Raw genomic sequence first — 19,606 nt, 5'->3', positions numbered from 1 at the left:
TCACCCTTATCACAAATATGTTGGCAAGATGGTGCCGGTATTTGGAAAATCTGCAAGGTGTATTTGCATACTGGAATCATGCAGGATTCTTCACAGTGTGCATGCTAGAGTCTGGGAATAATCTGAGTAAATGTCTGTCTGTGTCAGACCACCAGTGTACAGGCAGTAATTACATTCATTCATGCAAGAGGACTGTCACTCTGAGGGGTCTGAATTCATCACGATGTTGTTTGCATCTCTGGCCGTTGACTCCAGCTGGCTGTGTTTGCCTCTGATTGTGCGGGAGATTAGATTCACTCCCAGTAAACGTCACTGTTTTCCCTAGATTTACTTCAATATTACATTTTAACCACTTTCTCTTTTTCCCCTCTCTCGCTTTTTTTTTTTTTTTTTTTAGCTATTTAAAATTAGAAGCAGTCTTTGCACAAAAGTACATGCAAAGTTGAAGTTGTATCATGTTGAATTTGGGGTTTTTGAAGAGTCATTTTTTGTTTCCATGGGTTACTTAAGGCCAACTTTATTATGCATGAGCTCTGGTTTTTAACCATAAGGTTAAAATTTTAAATCACACACTTCAGTTAATTTGTACCTGACAAAACCAAATTCTAAACATTTGAAAGAGTAACATGAAAACAAAAGGTAGCATCTTTTTCAGCATCTATGAGTAAAACTGTGTGATGAAAACAGTCTGTTATAAAGATATTGTAATTATTCTTGGGGGATGTTGTTAAATAAGACAAAGATACGATTACTAGCTACTACCAGCTTAATGCTAACAACCATTTCGGCCTAAGACCATAAAACAATAGTATGAATGTAGATATTTTCAGCAGGTAAATAGCCCACCCAAGGAGAATGCCTTTAGAAATACAAATATCGTCCCAAATCAAACACAATTTAGGCGATCATGCAATCCCAAGATTAAAAGCTAATAAAGCTAAAATGGTAATATTTTAATGCCAAAATGAGAAATTCAATTAATTTTACAGCATGAAATAACTTTTTTCATTCACTACTCGTTTGTCATTATTAAAAAAGTTATGTACAGGTACTGCTGTGGGCTAGCATGACCTACTTTTGGCAACAGTTTTTTGTTGCACTGGAACTGAAGAAGCCTCTGACTGAACACATTCCTTGTTTTATCACTGTGTTACCTACCTACAGAGTTTATTATCCATAATGTTAAGAAGCTTTAGCTTCATTTTTCTTTACATAATCAGCTTCAAGGGTTGCAGAAAGGTCTCCAGCAGAAAACCAGTCATCTTCATTAGTTTCTATGATTCACCAGATCTGACACTACTGCCCAACAAATGGCCACCAAGCAGATTGCAGATATGCAACATGTTGCAAACACTGAAAGACCTAAGCAGTTTAGTCTGCTCTGTCCCTACTTGCAGACAGCTTAAGTGTTGCTGAATACGACTTGCAATCTGTTTTCAGATTTGTTTCTTTAGCAAAAGTCTTGAGCTTAAAAGATATTTTAAGCAAAATATACATAAACTGACAGTGAAAGATAACGGATACATCCCAATGATGCCCTTACATGCAGCACAAGTGATGTTATTTAGGGTAAGTGGGTGTTATAACCAACAGACATCTGACCCCAGTTTGCATCTCAGCAGCAATTACCTAAGAGCTGTCTTCTCTATCTGAAAGTTACCTAGTGCCTTTCTCCACAGCTTCATTAACAGGTCTGAACTGGCTATTCTCTTTTCCTTCAAAGTGATGTCTTGTGGCAAGTTTGCTTTATAAAGTGAATGTCCGGCAAATCTCTGCTAACAGCTCTACTTCACAGGGTCTTTATCAGGACCTTGATCTAGTGCTTGACATCAGATCAGAACATCTCTAATCTAAATCAAATGTCCTGTCATTTTAAGACTTGACTGAATATTTCAGCCAAACCCAAAAGCCAAATTATCACCAAATTTTGTGGCAATCTACTGAACAGATCTTAAGATATGTTGTTCTAGAGGGAAACAAACATGGTCACCAAAGAGATATACTTCAGAGACAATGGATTTTTCTCATTGTTGTCCAGAAATGAATCCACGATGGCAGTCTACATCATGGCGGGCCAATGAATTAGATTTTCTATCTTCACACTGAAACAGCAGGTGTCTTGTGTCCCAGTTCATCCTGAAACTTTTCCCCCCCTTTTTTTATCAAAGGCTTCAAAATTGATAAAGTATTAGTCTTCTTTAATTTGTGATGGTTGCCTCATGAAAAAGGAGCAAAAGAAAAGGCAAATAACCACAGTCAGCAGGAAGGTTAAGTGTGGGTGCCCTGCTTTATTTGCACTACTAATTGCCATTCTGCTGGGGTGAAGAGCTGGTCACACAAGACAGCACACGCAGTGCTGCTGTCAGGGCGACCCTGCTGATGTCAAGTCTAAACCCATCTGCTTCTGTGGATCCCTCTTAACCTGAATACGGAACTTCACTTATGTGTACACCATCTTTTTGCAAGTCCAGTATATTAAAATAAAATTAGCTGAGATTTGGGTGTCAGGCCAGGCCTTCCCCCAGAGTGGTGATTGGCTCTCAGGCTCATGAGTCTGTGGGTTATGTTCCTGACTAGTGCTCGGGTGCTGGTTCCTGGTGGGGCTGGTGGACCACTGCCACTGGTATCTCAGGGCTCACACCTGGTGGCAGTGGAGACTCTGGTTGCAGCCTTTCTCTGCCTCCTTTTGGGCAGGCATCCCTGCGGTGGGCTACCTAGGTTCTGTGCTCTGTGGTGCCTACCCAGGGCTTGGGAACCTCTTGGTCTGCCTCTGATCCATTGAGGGGGCGCGATTGCATTTGCATGATCACTCAACACAGCTCCCCCCTAATATTTTCTACACACGCCTGTACCCACACCCCTGCGTACCTCTCCATTAGCTGAGATTTCTTGCTCTTCATCGCCATTTATTTTAAATAAAGTGCCTCTTTTTTTAGCATCAGCGTTCAGACAATTTTATGTTATCAGGTGTTCATTAAATTCCTTTTTTCCAGATAGCTTGAAAGCAAGATTTTCTCTCCTTTATATTGTCGAGGCACCTCTTTGAGATAATGAAGTAAAGTCAGAAAACAATGCTGCTGCTTTGATCAAAACAAAGCAAAAACAAGAAAAGCTAACTTGTTGTGGCTGCCTTCTCTTTATATTACACAAAGACTGCCTGAACACATCAAACTGCTGCAACTTTATAGAATGTCCTCTTACTTTTCTCACTTTGTTAAACTAGTCAGGAAGCCTTTTTGTTATGGTGAGAAACAGCAAATGAGGCAGGCAGAAAGAGGTTTGGCTCAGCATCACACAATAAATATCAGCGGATGCAGAAACACGACTCAGGACGCTCCCTGCTGTTTTCCTGTGTCTGTGACATATTTGCTGTGACATGCTCACTGCCACCCAGGCTTGGTTTTGACCCTATAGGGAGCTGTCTCTTAGAGTTAACCTCATTTAGCAGTTAACTATTACCCACAGGGAATTGCAGGCCTGGTTTGGGCTTTCCTACACATACACATTAGCATTGCATCATCCTCTTTGTCCTCTAGAGGCCAAAGTTGTGAAAAAGTAAGTACATCTCATTAAAACAGTTGACATTTATACAACAAATGTAAACAAATATGTAATGGCTCCTTTTTAACTGATCTTAACTATTTTAAATGAATTTTATTGCAGCAAAGTCAAATTTTAAACAAGTGATACATCCCAGAAAATCTGACCCAAAGCAGACCACTGATGACCCAGAAGTTTCATCAAAGTGTGTGATGGTTTAATTTTTGTAGCTGTTTGGGTTATTTTGTCTCCAGTTAGAGATGTGTTGTTTTAAAGCCTTTGGTAATCTAACTTATTTGCACTTCTAGAGATATATTTGGCTCCAGTTGACTAAAAACAGCTTCAGGGGAAAGAGTTTATTCTCAGTATGAAACTCAAAGTTGAATATGTTATGATTTGGAGTTCTGCTGCATCAGAGTCTTACATAGTTGATTTTGTAAATTGTGAATTTTTCGTCTTTTCAAAGAGGACTTAAAACACATTTTTTTTTTCAAAAAACTACTGAATCTTTGTGGAAGCTCAGTTTCTTGATATGAGCCATGACTGATCAGTAAGTTGATCCTATGTCAATCCGGCCTAGGATTGGATTTAGAAGTGACTTGAATCACATCTGATTTGATTATCGTGAATGCATACTCAAGCTGTCCGAAGGGAACTTACATCAGTATTTAATGTTGTCAACTTGTGATCTAAGAACAGTCTCAAAGATTAGGTTAAATAGGAGAATGACTTGGGACTTTCAAAAGGTCATACGTGTAAAATCAAGTTCACACTACAAGATTTTAAGACTGATTACATCTCAGACAAGTGTGGGTTGTTCACATTCAAAGATGTGATATGGGAGGCATGTGGATGTGTCCAAGTCTTTGAGTAAATATCTCCTTTAATATTCTGAAGCAGTTACTACAGGAGGAACTGGTAAATAAGGAGCTACAACCTCCTTAGGGCACAAGTGACAAGATCAGGTGAAACAACAGCAGGAAACCTGTAAAATGAAAATAACAAACATACAAAGAGACATAACCTTGATGGAGAAACAATGTCTGCTTAGAAAATGAGCTAAATTTAATAAATATTGGTAAGACACATAAGCCTCTTTGATGTTTTTATTGTGCATTATCGTGATAAACTCAACAGAAAGAAAAGCAATGCCAGAGCCTTTAAAACTACTCCTTGCAGCAGATTACTCATGGAGTGTGAACCCCCCAGGGCTTAAAAGCCACAGTCACGATAGAGGAATGCCACTTATTGTGAATGATCCAACAACACTGATGATTTTGTTGTCTGACCTTGGCTTAAGGGGCCATATATACCAAACTGTCAAGCAAGAAGACAGCTTACAGTGCAGAACAGGCCACTGGCATGTATATTACACAATTAGGGAAGCCTAAATACCACATAGATTAAAAAAATAAAAATACAGTAACGTAGCATAGTGTGTGCTTTGTGTTTTTTGATAATGTTGGTCTTTATTGACCCATGACTATCAGTTGATCTTCAGTTTCTTCACTCCAGACATTTTCCACAATGCTGTTCTAGAGAAATAAAGAAGACAGATCAAAAAATAATTGTATCACGTGAAAATTTAGCCTTTAGCAAGGACAAGGCCAGAAAGTGTGGCCTAAAATCTGACTGGCCATCCAGGTGCATCCCCAAGAGTAGAAAATCAAATTCTAATATTTGATATAAACTGACCTTTTCCTGTGTAAAGTTCAGATGCCCAAATGCAAGTGAATGGAGCATATAATGTACGTATGATGCTTTACACTAACAATGTTCTTTATCATAATGCCACATTCATACAGGAACTGCCTACACGCGTGAAATTTGTCCAAACTTTTTGCACTTCATGAAGAGGACGTAAAGGTCATAAAACCACCAGATGTGACAAATGCACAAAGCTAAACACCAAAGAATGCTGAAGTTCAAGTGCTGAAATTTTCTTTGTTATTAATGTAGTGTGTAAGCAGTGGTTAAATACACACAATGCAGGGCCATTCCAAGTAAACTATAAAACTGGCTGTTAGCTTTTACAAATTTGTTTTTGTTTTTACATTAGTTTATTATTTTAGCATTATTATTTCCTAAAATCTAGACCTTTTTGTAAAACATGTTGAGCCGGCTGAAAAAACTAATGTTGCGAGTCCGACAATGCCTCACAGGAATTCTGCAGGGTTAGTTGCAACAGCTATGTAATGTCTTTGTGTTTTCAGAGACATTTTTAGGAAAATTCCATGTAGGCGGTCTTCATTTTTCACTTCTTTACATAAAGCTCAATTTTGATGTTAATCTTTTGCAACACAATAATCACAGAAAATCTATGCTGTTTAGGCCACATTCTGAAAAAAGCCTTTGCCATTTGTCTTACGTCAATAATTAAATAAAAAATCCTCCGTTGATTTATCATCCACTCACACAAACAGCTCCAGCACTTGTTACCAATTGTACCTCATTCAATCAGCTCTGGTCCTGCTCTGTGTTAGTCTGTTTATGAACAGACGACAGCTAGAATTTGATAATACAATATATATCTTATGTTTGTGTAAAGCCAATAAGGCACTGGACAACCTATCAAGGGGTGTGTGTGTGTGTGTGTGTGTGTGTGCAGCTGGGGCGTATTCCTGCAGGGTGTTCAAAAGTTTGGCGAAGGGTACAAAATGTGCCTGCTTTTTGGAGTTAAATAGAAACAAACATCTTTTAATGCCAGTGAGAGGGGGATTAGAGGGGACGGTGGAGTTGATGAATACAAAAATACAGTAAAATGATCCAGGAGAGCTGTTGGAGGTGTGCAGATGGGTGAGGGCAAGTTGGAAAACTGGCATCCTGCCTTCTCTGGTATAACAACATAGGCAGGATTTTCTGCTGAGCCTCAGGATTATGGCTCTATGTTAACATTGTTTTTAGAAAACCTGAGCCTCATGACATAGAGTGTGATAGTGTTCAGAGTGGGGAGGGAGCAAAAACAGAGGCTCCACATAAGACAGCCTCTGAGACCCATATCGAAATTAGTGCAACCCAGTGGAAAAGTGTGTGTGCGTTGTGTGTGGAACATGCCTTGCTAAAGAGAAAATGTGTTGTTATCAGGTTAGGCCAGAGCCACATTCTCCCACAGCAGCTGAGATAAACAAACACTCAACCTCCCCTCGAGATTCCCTTTTTTTATAATTACTTTGCAGACTAGGGGGGCGGGTGACATACTTTTCTCCCACTGTCTGAAAGCCTCCTGCTTTTAAATGTGCTGACTTCTGTAAAAAGTTTTCATGGAACCCTAATCAATATTATTAATGTTTCACTAAATCCATTAAATGATTGCGCTATTCCTCATGCAAGTAATGAAACTGCCATTACATGAAGAGCTATCAGTTGATGGCATTATTCATCATCCATCATAATTGTAGTGATTGAATGAATGGGCAGGTTTTGCGTTGGCAGAAAGTGTAATCCATCTTCACTGTCCATGGAAACAGGCAAAGGACCCTGTGTCTGTGTCAGTGCAAAGCCAACACACAAAATGAAGGCTCTATTTACCCAGCAAGAAGCAAACAGAGAACGGCGGGTGGGTTTGGGTTGCTGCCTCCACCTGTGACTGCAGTTAGCCTGATAAATGGAGATCAGAGCACTCAGATGACTCAGAGCGACCAATCTGCTAGTGAGTCATCAGCAGATCCTATACTGTCAACATCATATATGTGAGCTGGAGAGAACATTGAGCATTTGCATCTGGATGTTTATGTGTGCATGTGTGTGTGTGTGGGTGGGAGACTTTTAAGAGACTGATGGCAAGTTTCCACTGTGGTCATCAAGTCTCATCTGACAATGTGACCATGGTCATTTTCCAGCTCAGCCTGGAGATACATGTGTCACACAGTCATGAAGAAGCCAACACAAGACGCTGGAAGGAGCACTTCAGTGCAATTCTCTGAAGAAGATTTTGTTCTCTGCGTGCTCCTTCACATTTGGAAACATGAGTGAAAAGGTTAATGAATTCTATAACATTACCTCAATCACTTCCTGTCATCTAAATTTGTCCTTTAGTCTTCAGGCAGGAAACATTGACAAGCTCATTTATTTATTAGAGTGTATACTGCATGTCTGAGTTCAGCAGTTAAAACTAGAGCAGCTTTTGTTTGCAAAAACACAAAAACACTGTAATAACAATTATAAACAATAATTTCCACCTTTTCTCTTTTAAATGATTACTTAAACGTTGTCCCTTGCAGATCAACATGCATGGTGTAATTTATTGCTTTGTCTCTGTCCCCATGGCAACTGGAAATTACCATGTAGGACCTAATCATAGGGTTCTGCAGTATGCCGAAAATTCATGAAATTGGCTTTTTATTGAACTTTTTATTTCAACACATATCCTCCATTTATTATCCCATTTTATGGGTTGAACTACTGAGCTGTAGCTTCATGGACAGTCTTCATCATTGCTGAAGGTGCCGCAGAGATAAATTCATATAGATCTTCAACATTTTCTTGGCCACTAAAGCCATAATTTAGCCCATTTAGTGTGGCAGGAATACAACAGCACCATGACGTTAACCAGCTGGCAGCTGCTGTTTTTTCTCTTTTGTTTATCATGGCCCTAATGCCTGCCATTACCTTTTTGGCAGCTGGTAGTAAGAAATGTTAAAAAAAAAAAAGAAAGAAAGAAAGAAAAATGGATAATATAACACTGTTCCCACCTCTGATTTGTTAAATCTATATTCAGATGACTGCTAGATGGAGAAGTGCAGACTAACACAAATAAGCTTTCCTATGTTTATCAAGTTAAAAAAGTAGAAAACAGTTAAAACACAATACAAAGGTCGGATTTTCTTTTCTCTCTTACTGTGATTCCGATATTTCAAGACTTAAACCCCCACAAACTTGATTTAGAGACAAAACCACTGTACATTAAAAATATGCATTAAACATTAATAATGAATTGTCTGCATTCAGTAATGTAACATTTCAAATTCTCTTCTTGAGCACATTTGCTTTTGCAGTGGTTACCTCAAAGCTCTCCTCTCTACTGACCCACTATTTACCTCTAAAACCCAACAATCAACTGATCGAAGAAGCTAAGTATCATCCATTTGATTTCAAATAATGGCCTCTGGCAGATTGAAGAAACATTATTTCTGCATGCTCCTCTGTAGTGAGGTGCTTTTCAGACAAGTGAACAATTGTGGTTAAAAATGGAGCATGAGCAGCTGGATGTGGGCTCTAAGCCACTAACATGGTGAGCTGGGGACTGTTTGTGCATACACTGTGATAAAGCAGTGTTTTATATCCCTCATAAAAAATATGTGTGTTTGCTCTCATTACCAAAAAAACACATTTAACCATCACAAAAAAGCTTTTTTTCTACCTAAACAAAACAATAAATTATGTGAAATAAAGCATTTTTATTTTTAAGAAATAAATATTTTTGCATTTAGTTCCACAATTGTAGAACTAGAAAAGCCACTAACACTGATGTGGTGTGATGACATAATGACTCATTAAAAAAAACAAAAGCTAAACCGAGTGGAAATAGCTCCAAGACTCCAAGCTGCTGTGCAAAAAAAAAAAAAAAAAGGCTGGAAAAGCTGCTTCAAAGTAGTAAAAAGAAAAGGAAAGGAAAGAAACAAAATGAGACATGGAGTCACGATGATGCATTACCACTTCTTCAACTAAAAAAACAAAAATAATAATAATGAAAATGTTAAAAATAATAAAATAAAATAAATAAAATAAAATAAAATAGAATAAAATAAAATAAAATAATAATGAAAATGTTAAAAAATAATAATAATGAAAATGTTAAAAATAATAAAATAAAATAAAATAATAATGAAAATGTAAAAAAACAATAAAATAAAATAATAATGAAAATGTAAAAAAAAATAAAATAAAATAATAATGAAAATGTTAAAATGGCTAGTTTATAGCAGTAATTTAATTCTCTTAGATGTGCAACAGAGAAACTTTAAAGGCTGTTTTGATATTTCATATTTACACAAGGCAATAGAATAGAAATATAGAAGGGCTAGAATCTGTAAAATCGCTGCCTTCCACTAATTGCTCCCCATTGGATTGTCTTCTGTGACAATGCTGCACTCAGGCTGCTGGCAGGGGGCTGATATTGTTATCTGCAGCTCAGAGTGGGGAGGGGAGCCTTTTATCTTTGCCTGTTGATTTAATAACAATACAACTCCAATGTTTACACACCAATACAAACATGCACACATGGATATGAGTGATAAAGAATCAATATCTGTGGTTCAGGCATAAAAAAAATGTATAAGAGATGTTCATATGTTGTAAAAGCTGAAGGTTTTACTCTGGCATATAAAAGCATGCCTATAGAATTTATATCAAGCCAATAGCATGACTTCTTAGTTTCCATTATCAAATATTTTCCACTTTTTAGCATCATATCAACATGAACATATATTTGAAATTGTGACACATCCTAAAATGTGAAATTTGTAGCATGTAAGACAAGGCAATGCAAGTTTATTTGTATAATACATTTCATGTACAAGACAATTCAAAGTGCTTTACATGAACCATAAAAGCATTACAGATGGTGCAAAGAAAGCATTCAGACCTAGTAAATGGCAGCAACAGCTAGCAAAAAAAATCACAATAAAAAAAACAGGTGTTTAATGCTGACCCTCTTCTCTTTCTACTGAACCAATTAAGGACCGCTCCGGAAAGTCCAATCCAGTTTTCCAGCCTTTACAAGAGGATCCTATGATCTACAAGACAGACAATATTTACAACAATACAACATTTACTTAAAAGTTAAGACATTTCACATTAAAAATAATAGCACCCTCCCAAAAAAGAGTTAATGGTAAAACAAACTGGATTTATAAACTCTGATTCATGCATTCTAGTGACAGTTTCAACATGGCCTTATCTGCTCTGCAGAGGAACCTGTGGTTAAGCTGCTTACAGTGAGTGTGTGCTTTACTGCATCAAAGTCAGCACATGAGTCAGCTGCATTTCCTTTTTCCATTTTCACACATTTACTCTTTTTTAATCCCTTTAGATCTGAGGCACGGATGATGTATTTAAAGTGAGTGGAAGCAGTACTCTGGGGTATACAGTACATTGCTATCATAACCATCTAACAGTTAAATGCTCTTGATATTCTATATAAACTTAGAACACAAAGGAAGGGTATTTCCATTTAGTGGACTATTTCTTTGTTACAGCTATGCTTCTTGGAAATAAATGATGTACCATTGAAAAGTCTGCTTATTTCCCTTTTAAATGGTGACACATTTGTAAGGAAAATGAGCAGCAGAGTTCATTTTTGTGGATTGTGCCTATGAAAAACTTGTTAAATCTTCTCTGCCTATGCAGCACTTGGCAGATTGTACTTCCAGAATGTGTGAATGGAGAGGATGAAATTTCCTGCTTGCAGTTCTGATCTCAACCCCATTGAACAATTGGGATCAGCATGCCAGAGTGACCATCACAACCACATTGGCTGAAAATGCTGGTTGAAGAATGATGTCATCTAAAGGGGGCTGGGGGCCAGCATGAGGATGAGGGGTCGGGTATGGTTCTGCAACATCCTTCTAAACGAGAGCCTTGAGGAAACTGACTTCTTTTTTGTTTCATTCGTATAATTTGAACCTTGAACCAAACTTTTACAGTTGTTCAAGCAAAGACTATTGTAGATTTTTACACTATGTCATTTCATCTTTAGACCTTTACACTGTCTGGGTTTGCATGTGCTTAATGTTGTTATAGTGTGTTATGGTATCTGGGTTGCAACATGGAGGTTGTGTGCTTGAAAAAATGTGGTAACAAAGTAAACAACTGTCTTATAAAGAAGCGATGCATGCAAATTTTTCACTTGGCAAAAAATAAGCATTTCTCATGGCCCTCCTCTGAGTGACACTTAGATATGCAATTAGCTTAGCTCTCCCCATCAGAATTCCTCCCTTATTATACAAATCAAGTGCACTCTGACCGTAATCTACTGCAGGTTAGACACTGGCCACTCAGAAGTATTTTACATAGTCCCACCATAAAAAGAAAAAAAAATCCATCTATTGCTTTTTTAAAACATTGTTATTACGCTTCATTTGACAGCCTAAAAACACATCCAGCTAACAGGTTAGGAGTTATTTGGAGTCATGTTTATGCTTAAGCCAAACCTAAAGGAGCAGTTTGTAGATGTAGTGACATTCAGTTATTAAACTACAGATTGCAATAGATAGAATGTCTCACCTACTTTGCACAAGTGTGTGTTCCTAAAAAGTAAAAAGATTTCAAAAGCCACTACATGATCTGTCTAATCTGGACTAATGTAGAAAGATCACTGTGCAATAGTGGAAGACTGCAGATATAAAATGACTTAAAGTGACTCTACTTTAATGATGCATAATTACTAATATTGCATTGGATTTCTGTCAATATATTTACCTAAATGTTCCTATTTACCTAAATGACTCAGCAGTTGCTAAATGTCATGTTTAAGAGGTCCTATAGTTGGTATATTTGCCCTCCTGTCATCTGTTGCTAAACATGTCACCTACAATGTGTTTATTAGAGTTTCGTGACAGATAACACCTCATAAACCAGCTGTATGGATGACAAGAGCAATGAGACTGAACAAAAATGGTTCATCTTTGGAGTGTAAAATGAAATCAATGAAACTGAAGATGGGAAACATTGCACAGAGCTGAAAGCAGCTGCAATGAAGTGATAATTCTCTGTGGGTTTGTAACAGCAAGTCATTTGTTTTACACTTCAAAGTTGATCGACTGATTAGACCTTCCTCCCATAGCTGGAAGATTTTAAGTATCATATACATATATCATTAGCCATAACTTCTCTTGTAGAAGGTAAGTCAATAAATGTTGAAAATTCAGCAATAATGTTACATCATCCAATAAAATGCACCAATAAAATGAATGAACAGTATGAGTTAGTAGGATTCATTATTGATCCAGGACAGATCCCCTGCCTGTCTTCATCCTCTGGGTTAGTGATTACAAGCCATAGCTGCTGCTGCTTACCTGACCTGTCCATTTGCGTCACCAGCAACATGACTCATACATCATTTTATCGTGACTATTAGTTCAAGCCCCTCCTCTCACTCTTCCTCCCATCCTCTCCACGCTGTACCCACGTTAATCTAATGAATTAGGAAACATATTGCTACTCACTATTATGCAAATGTACAACCCCGTGTTCATTTCACATCTATTGTTTGTCTGTCATATGAACACAAAAAGAAAATCAGAACAGATAATTACAGGAAATATTTATATTGTAATGTAACATTTTCAGAGGGACATGTTGATGTGTCAGAGAGAGCACAATAAAGCTGCCTGACCTGAATACTCATCCACTGTGTGTCTATGCTGTTCAGTTTGTGGCATGATGTATTCTCTCCTGAGCTTCAATTTAGTATTCAGCAGAGTCCTGGAAATAGCATTTCACATTTCAGGCTGCTCTGCTGACAGCTGCCTGGTCACATAAACAGGATCCTCCAGGACAGGCCCACAAGGAGGAAAAACAGCTTGAGAATCAAAGGCAAAGAAACAAGACGGTAACAGCTGGTAGGATTTTTATATGTCTCAGTTTACTATGTTCTCAGGTCACTGAATGATATCAAGAGGAGGTGCACCAGAAAAATTAGGGCAAGCAGTTTTTTAGAAACCTTTTCAGCACTCCTTTGTGTGAGGCGAAATGTCTCTGCTGGGAAAGAATCCTCCCTAATGAGGGCTTTTTGGGTTGAAGTGGCAGATAAATCAACAAAATCTCTTTACAGATCCCAGATAGTGCTGTACTAGCTTCACTAATTACTCCAGCAAGTGTCTCTGTTGTGGCTTACGGAAAAAGAAAAAGCTTTGAACCTCTACATTCAGTGCAGCTGTGCATTTTAAAATATAAAGTATAGAAAAAATACATATAGAAATACATATAAAATTTCAAATCTCAAAATGGAAAAAATGACTATGCATGTTATTGCATGTACCAGTGATATAATTAGTCCTGATTTGTTTAAAAGAATAAAGCTGCAGTTGCATACTTGCACCACTAAGCTGCACTAAAACAGACTTGAGCTAACACTGTACAACAAGCTAATTATAACTTAACACAACTATAACAGAGACAAATGGGGATGTATATTTGTGTATTGGATCACATAAGTATTGTTTGTTAATACTGACAAATTCAGGGTAAATATCTTAATTATATTCAAAGCAGTTGTCAAGAGGGGAAGTTGGGGGGGATCAGCTAATCAAAGAATGTCATTCATTCATTCATTTTCTGAACCGCTTAGTCCATTAAGGGTCGCAGGTAAGCTGGAGCCTATCCCAGCATTAACAGGTGAGAGGCAGGGTACACCCTGGACAGGTCACCAGTCCATCGCTGGGCCAACACATAGGGGACAAACAACCATTCACACACACACTCACTCCTAGGGAGAATTTAGAATAACCAATTAACCTAACATGCATGTCTTTGGATGGTGGGAGGAAGCCTCTCTCTGGGTAATCAAAGAATGCCTGAGCAAAAATTCTATGTCAGCCTGTCTCCCATTACACCTTGGGCAGCAAAATTTAAACCACCTGTGTAATATTATGTAGGACTTCTAGAGGATACCATTGTTTGTGAATAGTTTGGAGCAGGGCTACTCATTTCAGTGCCACGAGTGCAGTAGTCCTACAGGTTTTCAATGTATGTATAATGACTTGATCTCAGTGCTGCATTTGACACTATTGATTACAACACTCTGTTACAGAGGCTTGAACATGTTATTGGGACTAAGGGGAACTGCTGGTGTAAGTATTTATCTGATAGATTTTAGTTTGTTAATGTAAATGATGAGTCTTCCTCACACACCAGAGTAAGTCATGGAGTTCCTCAGGGTTCTGTACTTGGGTTAATACTTTTCAAGTTATACATGTTTCCCTTAGGTAAAATCATTAGATAGCATGGTGTAACTTTAATTGCTATGCAGATGATACTCAGATTTACTAATCCATGAAGCATGAAACTAATCAGTTTGTTAGATTATAAAGATGCCTTAAAGACATAAAGACCAGGATGACTCTAAATGTTTTCCTACAAGATGTTTTCAGACAAGACTGAAGTTGTTGTCTTTGGACCTGAAAAACTCAGGACAAAATTGTCTAGCTATGTCATTAACCTGGATGGCATTCATTTGGCTCCAGTACTACAGTGAGAAACCTTGGAGTTTATTTTTGACCAGGATTTGTCGTTTGGCTCGCATATAAAACAGGTTTCTACCACCTTCTTCCACCTATGTAATATTACTAAAATTAGGTACATCCTATTTCAGAGTGATGCAGAAAAACTCGTCCATGGTTTTGTCACTTCCAGATTGGACTACTGCAATTCCTTATTAACGCGCTGTTCCAAATATGCCCTGACAAGTCTCCAACTGATCCAAAATGCTGGTGTTCTGATGAGAACTAATACGAGAGATCATATCTCTCCAGTTTTAGCTTCTCTTCACTGGTTCCCTGTTAAATCTAGGATAGAATTAAAAATTCTTTTCCTCACATATAAAGCTCGCCATGACCAAGCTCCAGTGTATATCAAAGATCTCATAGTTCCATATATTCCCAACAGGGCACTTCACTCTCAGACTGCAGGTTTTCTTGTGATTCCCAGAGTTTAAGAGTACAATGGGAGGCAGAGCCTTTGGCTCTCAGACCCCTCTCTAATGGAACCAGCTCCCATTTTATGTTTAGGAGGCAGACACCCTCTCTATATTGTAAAATCAGGCTTAAATTCTTCCTTTTTGATAAATCTTATAGTTAGGGGTGGTTAGCCATCCCTTTAGTTATAATGCCATAGGCTTGGACTGCTGAGGGGCTGAGGGCCATTCCATGATGCACTGAGCACTTCCTTTTCATCTCTCTCTGCTCATTATTTTCCATGTATAAACATATGACAGTATTGGCATCATTAATGTATTTCTCCTCTCTCAGCAGGTCTTCCTGGCTAGAAGTTGTAGTGTCTTTTGGACACTCTTTCCTGTCCTCTCAGCCACAATTGTTTGAGGCAGATGGCTGCCCTAGCTTAGTCAGGTTCTGCCAGAGATTTTCCTTCCTGTTAAAAGGGAGTTTTTCCTTTCCACTGTTGCCCCTTGCATGCTAAGGATGGGGAATTGGATCAAAGTCAAGATTCAATGCAATCTGTTGTTTTTCCTTACTAGGCTATTGTTTATTGTGAATTGCCAAAAACTGATTTGTCTGTAAAGTGCCCTGAGATTACATTGTTGTGAAGTGGCACTATACAAATAAAGCTGGATTGAACTGAATTGAAATTGTCCCTGCTCCAACACACCTGACTCAAATTAATGAGTCATTGTGCAGAACTTGATAGGCCATTGGATCCATTTAATTTGAGTCAAATGTGCTGGAGCAGGGAAACATTGAAAGACTGCAGGACTGCGCCCCTTGTTGGACTGAACTGAGTAACCCTGCTTTAGAGACTGAATCCACATCTTTGGCTTATCATAGTCATTAATGAACATGGAACATTAATTCTTCAGGGGGAAGATTAAAAAGAAAACAAATAAAAATTTTATTGTATATTTACTGTATTATTTTTACCATGAAATTATGCAAAAGGTCTCAGAAACTGTATGTATCAATTATGATGCATACAACATTATAGGGATAAAAAAAAGCCACTGATGACAATAGCACTATTCAAATATTATAATTAGGCTGATGACAGTCCAGTTCTCAGGGTTTCCTGTTATTTTGTGATCTACGCTTATGAGTATGCTTTTGAATATTCAGTATCTGAATATTATGTCATTGTGCTGAGTGGATGCACAGTCAGGACACCTTACTGTGTATTTTGTGCATCTTTGCACCATGTGATATCAGCCATCTCCTCCTCATCCATCTGTTCACACCAAGAGGGTGCATGGGGCGTTTGTGTACCAGTGCTGACTGCATCCATCTGGTGACAAGGCGGTAAAGATAATGGTGATTGGGAAAGGTAGCCCCGTCAAGAAGACCCACAGCTTCTTCTGCAGGTCAGTGGGGATTTTCTGCTTGCTGTGGTGCGTAGGCATGGGTGGAGTGACAAACTAAAGCATCCTGTCATGGCCTTTCAGAGACTGGTGGTAAGACAGCAGGGGACAATGAGAACTCGTAATGAACAGGCAGTAATAAAACCTTCTATGTGACTCCTCTATTTTAAATGGTAGCTTCAAAATCATTTGACAAATTCCTTAGACAGGCATAGTCAGGTTTGAAGAAGTGTTGAGACACCTACATTTTTAGGCTCATTATAATATACTGGCAGATACAATACACTCGAGTATAACACACTAAAACTTTCTTGCACCTAATTTCCTTGTGCTATATAAATAAAAGCTGCTTTTATGAGAACACCAACATTTACTCAGTATGACTGATGTCCTTGTCTAAAAAATCATTAATGACTTACTAAAATGCATCAGTGAACTGATGAAGAACTATTTTAGGTCAACAAAGCAATCAAATCCGTTACAGTATTTTATTATGCTATGCAATCAATATCTTCAACAAAACAGATGTTTCATATTTCTCGCCTTGCCAGTAAAATTTGCTGTTTACAACTGACTATATTATCTCACCAACCCTGCCTCCTCTTCTCATTATCTCATTCAAATCCACCTTTTCAGCACATACACAAAATTAGCTCAGCATTGGCTTTTATGTCATGGCAACTGTGTTTACTGAGATAAATGTAACAGGGTGACATGGGTGCTTAAATCAATATTCTGTGGTATACAACGGCAAGCCGTGTTGGAAGAAAATGTTACTTTCAACTAAAATCAAAACAAACTGGCCTTGGATCAAAACACTATAGAACATCTGGAGAAGGCTGAATTTAAAGATGGACTGAAAATGAGTGTAGTTAGGGGTGATGGAAAATGGCATGTTAAAGCTGGCTTTACTTCCCAGTGGAATAGAAATAACCTTTGAAATTCAAAGTAATGTGGAAGGTGAAAAGCTTTTTTTTAATTGATAAAATTAAAGGATGAACAATGCTAATTTATTTTTTCCTTATCATCAGGTAAACCTTTTTAAAAAGCATAAAATTACAATTGACCAAACATTTTTTCAATGGGAGGATTTTAAGGTATTGTTTGCATCAAATGGAAATATTTTTTCAGCTTTGAGCTAATGCTAAGCAGGTACATGTGGGGTTGAAAATTAAGCTAAGCTGCCAATGATAAAAGCTTCCCAAAATGCTCCAAATGCGAGTTTATCCCCAAAGACCTGTACGTTGAACAACAAGCTCCACAGCAGAAATAAACTTGTTTATAGACACACGCATTCACACACACACAAAAAAAGGAAGAGAGAATAAAATTCAAACCTCATTCAAGCTAGTAGAGAAGTTAGCGCAAGCTAGGTGTTTCATTCTTATTGAGAAGGCAGCTGAAAGAAACGAGTGATGCCTTTCTAAGGCTATTTCTATTTCATTGAAAAGAAATGAATTGATAGTTTAACTAAATCAACACAACAAAATCAACTACCTAACTCACAGACCACAGTAAGTGAGGATGCATGACTGTGAATCGGTCTCCCCAGGGAACGGTGCTCTCACTGTATACTTCAGACTTCAGCTTCAACTCCAAATTTCCAAGTTCTTCGAAGACTTTATGAATGAAAACAAAATGTGTTTTTAACAGGAGGGTTTTAAATCAGCATTTTTGATCACCAGCTGATGTTGCTGGTTATTCTTCTTTTGTGCATGTGGCAGTGCTTGCAGAAGATTACTTCTTTTTATTTAACATCCTTTTTTGTCTCATCACCTCTTTATTGGTGACATTCTCCAGTTCTCCTTCCTCTTTTCTTTTTTTGTAACCAGCCTCGTTCTTTACATCATTCAACCACCACATTTTTGTTTGTCTTTATACACGTCACCTACTTCTTTTAGAATTCCCTCTTTGTGTAGCTGAACTTTTACCCAGGCAAGCAGTAGCTTCCAAACCACACAACCTAAAGTAACCACACAGCAAATGGATGTATGATACATCATGGAATAGTTTTCTTAGGACTTGTAGCAAAAGCACTGCCAGGACCAACAACTGAATTGTTTTGTTTCATTCATCACCTGCCAAACTGGTCAGTAAATTTGAATATACCCACCAAAATTAATTTTAATCTGCATTAGAGAGGTGAATTTAGAGCAGTAATAATAATACTTGCAAGTAATTTTGCGCAGATTCACACACTTACATTGTACCTACTCTTTAGGGGGGCTTTCCTTTAAACCAAAGGAGAAAAATGTATTTTACTATTTATTACAAAGTTGTCATATAAATGACCTACTTTCATTTTCAAGTAAGATACGGCAATAGATCTCATGGTGGAAATGTCTACATTTTTGCGTAAAGTCAATAAAGTACACATTTTGCAATATTAAGAACAAGACTGATAAGCAACAGTGCTTATGTTAATGGTACAGAAGGGACATGTCAATAAAAATATGATAATTTGAGTGAGGCTCACTTGTGTATTTCTGTTCAGCTGATCTTTGGCAATGTCAACCTGTCAGTAAATCAGTGTACCTCTTTAATCCTAACTGAAATATCTCAGCACTTACTGGATTGATCGCTTTGACATTTATGGTCCTCAGAGGAAAAAACATACTGACACTGGTAATTGCCTGAGGCTCCATTGTGAGGCTCACGTTTATAGTTTCAAATGGGATGTGTCAGATGTGTTCCAGTAAAATGGAATGAATAGTAATAACTGTGATCATCCCCATATTTCTCATCTAGCCCCATCATCAAATATTTTTAAAAACTTAATGTTTGAATTATAACATGCCAAATTAAAATTTTAAAAAGCATATTTATTTTGAGCATGGTTGCATGCTGGCCTTCGCATGCACATCATGCATTGTCTTGTTTTGGCCTTTTAGTGTAAAGGTGGAAAACATAGCTTCACAGGTGGTCCAAGTCTGTCTTTTACCCCCATCATAAAACATCTTGCCGTTAAAGTCTAACTTACATCAATATATAGTATTTTCTCATTTTATGGAGGGACAATAACAGTGAGAGGACATGAAATGA

Source organism: Melanotaenia boesemani, chromosome 18, assembly GCF_017639745.1.
Source record: "Melanotaenia boesemani isolate fMelBoe1 chromosome 18, fMelBoe1.pri, whole genome shotgun sequence".
In the NCBI taxonomy this organism is placed as follows: Eukaryota; Metazoa; Chordata; class Actinopteri; order Atheriniformes; family Melanotaeniidae; genus Melanotaenia; species Melanotaenia boesemani.
This window is presented reverse-complemented; position numbering follows the sequence as displayed.